The following is a 4700-nucleotide window of genomic DNA, read 5'->3' on the forward strand; positions in this document are numbered from 1 at the left end:
CCCTGATTTGAACCTCCAGTACAATGTTGAATTAAAGTAACTAGAATGAATATGCCTGGCTTTTTACTGGTCTTATGGGGAAAGCATCTAGCCTTTTACCACTAAATGTGGTATTAGCTGAGAAGTTTTCATCAATTCCTTTTGTGAAGGTGAAAAAGTTCCTTTCTAATCATAGTTTTTTTCTAATCATAAAATGATGCTAAATTGTTAAATGACTTTTCTGTGATGAGATGATCATGAGTTTTCCTGATACTCTATTCATATATTTTGTTAGATTGGTTAATTTTCATATATTGGAACAAACTCGCATTCCTGGGATAAATTACACTTGGGTGCTCGCTTCATCAGCAAACATACAATGAAAATTGGAATGATATAGAGAAGATTATCATGGCCTCTGTGCAAGGATAACAACCAAATTCATGAAAAGTAAAATCTCACTTAGTCATGGTTTAAAATCCTCTTTATATGCTGTTGGATTCAGTTTCTAGTATTTTATCAAGGTTTTTTTTAATATATACTCATAAGGGATATTGGCAAATATATTTTTATATGTTATCAGCTCAATTACATATTTTATACACATACTTTAAATATATATTGAAACATATATTTATACATTTTTCATATACACATAAAAATACATATTTAGAACTATGTAATTGCTTGAGAAGAAAGAAGAACAAATTTACTACTTTGTGGTATTTTCTTTGATTTTTCTAGTGAGAGATCAAAAGTGATTCATATATTTTTCCTTTTAGATTATTATGACTTAATTATTTCCACCATTAACTCTGATCCTTAAAGTTCATTCTGATTTTTTGGCTAGAAGTTTAAAAAAATCAAACTGCTAAGCAACTATCCTAGATAATTCACTGAATAATTGCTGTTTTCAGCATATAATAAAGTATTACATAAAAAGACCTGTCTTTCCACTGTATTGTTTGTGATATATATCTGGTGCTTTCTTCCTTATTTCCTCCACTTTCCAACAAACTCTGATATAACTGCCTATCATTTTGTCAGTCACCATCACTGTCTGTAGGGATGCCTAAGTGACAATAATCTACTATCGTTCATCAATCCCTTTTCCAAGAAATTAGACCAAATGGTAGAAATGGGGTCCAGGATAAGCCAGAATCCTTCTCTGGGATTAAACATATGGATTTTCAGAAAAAAAGAAAAAAGCCAAGAATAGTGTTACCTGTATTGTCTGTAAACTAGTAGGTTCATTATAGGCTTAATCAAATTCAGACTCATGTTTTTTTTAATCTCTTTTATAGGTGGCATTTTATATTTTTATTAAGGCACAACCAGGAATCATTCTTTTTTTGATGGTACTGGGGATTGAACCTATGGAAAAATAACAGATATATTTGAAATCCTAGAAGAAAAGGAGAGAAAATAAGAGGCAGTGTCTGAAGAGATAATAGATTTTCTGAAAAGAATTGTCCCCAAACTGGTGCAATTTATGTTAAATATTCAAGAATCCCCAAAAATTCTAAACAAGATAAACCTTAAGAAATCACACCCATTGCAGAAGATTTATGAAAATATAAGTAGAAGATATTAAAATTCAGTGGGAAGGGGGAAAGAGGAGAAGAGCCATCAGTGGGAAAAAAAGATTAATACCTCTCACGGCACAATATAATTATGTGTCACTTGATAAGAGGACTGTGTTCTAAGAAGTGCATCTTTAGGCAATTTCATCATTGTACAAACACCACAGAATATACTTACACAAACATAAATGGTGTAGTGTTCTACACACCTAGACTATGGTATAGCTATTGTCCTGAGGCCACAAATCTGTACAGCATGTTACTACACTGAATACCGTAGGCAATGATAGCACAATGGTAAGTACTCTGTAGCTAAACTTATCTAAATCTAAAAAAGGTAAAGTGTAAATGAAAAGTGGAACATCTCTATATGGGGCACTTGCAAAGAATGGAGCTTGCAGGACTAGAAGTTGCTCTGGATGAGTCAGTGATTGGTGAGTGAATGGCAAGACCTAAGGTATTAATGTACACTGTTGTAGACTTTATAAACAGGGTACACGTAGGCTACACTAAATTCATTAAAATATTTTCTTTCTTCAATAATAAATTAACTTTAGCTTACTCTAATTTCACTTCAGAAACTTTTTAAATATGTTAAACTTTTTTGTAATAACATTTAATTTCAAACAGAAACACATTTTATGGAATAGAAAAATATTGTTTTCTTTGTGTTTTTGGTCACTGGTACTGGGGATTTAACCCGGGGGTGCTCTACCACTGAACTGTATCCCCAGACCTTTTAATTTTTTATTTTGAGACAGGGTCCTGCTTAGTTGCTTAGGGCCTTGCTAAATTCCTGAGGCTGGGCTTGAACTTGCAATCCTCCTGTTTCAGCCTTCTAAATCGCTGGGATTACAGGCATGTGCCACCAAGCTAGGCAAAATTTTTTTCTTTTTATCCTTGTTTTGTAAGCTTTTTCCTATTTTTCAATTATTTTTATTTTTTACTTCCACACTTTTGGTTAAAAACAAAGACACAAATGGACCTAGCCTATCCTATACGGGATCAGGCTCATCAATGTCTCTGTGCTCCATCTCCACAGTTTGTCTCATTGGGACAATAGCACTCATGAAACTGTCATCTTCTATGATAAGAATACCACGTCCTGGAATACCTCCTGAAAAACCTGCCTGAGGCTATTTTAAAGTTAATGTTTTTTTTTTTTTTAAAAAGATACGTAAAAGGAGTACACTCTAAAATAAAGATTTAAAAATATAGTATAGTAAATATGTACACCAGTAATAGTCATGTATTACCTTTATCAAGTATATTGTACTGTACATAATTATAAATGTTATACTTTTACATGACTGGCAATGCAGGAGGTTTGTTTCCACCAGCATCACCACCAACACATGAGTAATGCATTGCACTCCAGTGATATGACAGCTACACCATCACCAGGTAATAAGAATTTTTCAGCTTCATTATAATCTAATGAGACCACCATCATATATATTGTCCATCATTGACCCAACACATTGTTTCGTGGCTAGTGACAGTAATTTACTAAGAGCCAATAGCTAACTTCTCAACAGAAACAATGGAAGCCAGAAGACAATGGTATGGTAACTTCGAGGCACTGGGAAAAAAAAATCATGATTAAAGTAGAAATCTATATACAGTGAACATATTCTGTTAAGGTCTGTAAATAAGTCAAAAATAACACCTGGTATTTTGCCAGAGGAATGTTGGAGTTCGTAAACAAGTCTGGATGGTGCCTGGCAAAATGTCAGAGGGAGTGGTTTGAGAAGTAACAAAAGCGAGCCATTAAGTGTGGAGATTCCTTATTGGTTGATTAATGTATCTAGTTTATGCTAATTAAGATAAGCTGTGCAAAATGTATAAATAGCTCTGTTGCCCTACAATAAAGGGCTCCCATTCCTGCTGCATCGATCTACAGAAGTTATTCTTCACCCCCCCGGCTATTTTGCTGCAGCCGGACTGCGGCAATATTCTTTAGTAATGAAGAAGAAATAAGGAGATTCTCAGAAAACACTGAGAATCAGTCACTTTCACATATACACTGGAGGTAGTATAAAGAATACTCTTTAGGTAGGAAAAAAAAATCCCAATTGGAGATGTTAACAGATATAAAAGCAACAAAATTAAAACACTTGGGTATATCTAAATGAATATTTATTGCACAAATAGTGATAATAGTGACTTTTTGTCTTTAAAGTATGGAGAAAAAAATATAGAATAAGAATATAGTTGAAATGCATTCTGCTGTCTTATATAACAAATTAAAATAAAGAAAGAAATTACAAAAAAGAGTATATTAGAAGGAAGATAAAATTTGTTATAGTTTTCTAAAATTATAGCATGTTCTGGGAATAAGGTAAAAGTAGCAATAAATATCACATTTTGATAAATCATAAATGCATACTGTAATAAGTAAGGTAATCACTAAGAATAATAAAATAGAAAACAATTTTCCCATTAATTATGGGCTAAGGATAAGGAGAATGAGTTCATCTAATAAGTGGAAATTTGATTAGGCAAGAGAAATGGTATTGAAAAATGTTTCAGAAGACATTAACTCTTTTCTTTCCTTTTTTTTCTTTTTCTCACGTCAGATGTCTTAATAAGACTTAGAGGGAGGCACATCTCACACAAGAGCGTGCACACCCAATCATCACACTTATGAACCGAAGGATCTAACTCTTTTCTTTAGGTAATTAAACTCTAAAATAACTGGTTCTTATTTAGCATTCTTTTATATGTCTAATTCACCTTTTCATTGTAAATCTTTTTTTTTTTCCCCAGTATTGATGATTGGATCCAGGGTGCTCTATTACCACTGTTCTGAATACCCAACCCTCTTTACCTTTTGTTTTGAGACAGGGTCTTGCTATGTATGTTGCAAGTGAACATATTCTTTAGTAATGAAGAAGAAATTCTAAGTTTGGATTCTCCTGTCTTAGCCTCCTGAGTTGCTGAGCTTAGAGGTGTGTACCACAGTGCCTGGATTCATTATAATTTCTGAGAAGCCAATTGTTTCCCAAAGGATTTGTTTAAAAATATTAAATTTCTCGGAGATCCAACATGGCGGCCGGTGAGGAAGCAGCGACTCCAACGTCTCCACTTTAACGGGATATGAAAGACTCATCGAAACAGCTGCAGCCTAGCTACGGA

The 4700-nt window shown here is 33.4% G+C and overlaps 1 non-coding gene and 1 pseudogene across 1 annotated transcript; one reads left to right on the forward strand and one right to left on the reverse strand.

Moving 5' to 3' along the window:
- The first annotated feature begins 338 nt into the window (after positions 1 to 338).
- LOC113183376 (U6 spliceosomal RNA) lies at positions 339 to 442 on the forward strand. The gene has a single exon (XR_003300864.2). It is a non-coding gene; the product is annotated as a U6 spliceosomal RNA (small nuclear RNA).
- A 3693-nt stretch (positions 443 to 4135) lies between these two features.
- On the reverse strand, positions 4136 to 4222 carry LOC113183400 (small nucleolar RNA U13; annotated as a pseudogene).
- Between the last annotated feature and the right edge of the window lie 478 nt (positions 4223 to 4700).

Source organism: Urocitellus parryii, chromosome 1 (assembly GCF_045843805.1).
Source record: "Urocitellus parryii isolate mUroPar1 chromosome 1, mUroPar1.hap1, whole genome shotgun sequence".
Taxonomy (NCBI): Eukaryota; Metazoa; Chordata; class Mammalia; order Rodentia; family Sciuridae; genus Urocitellus; species Urocitellus parryii.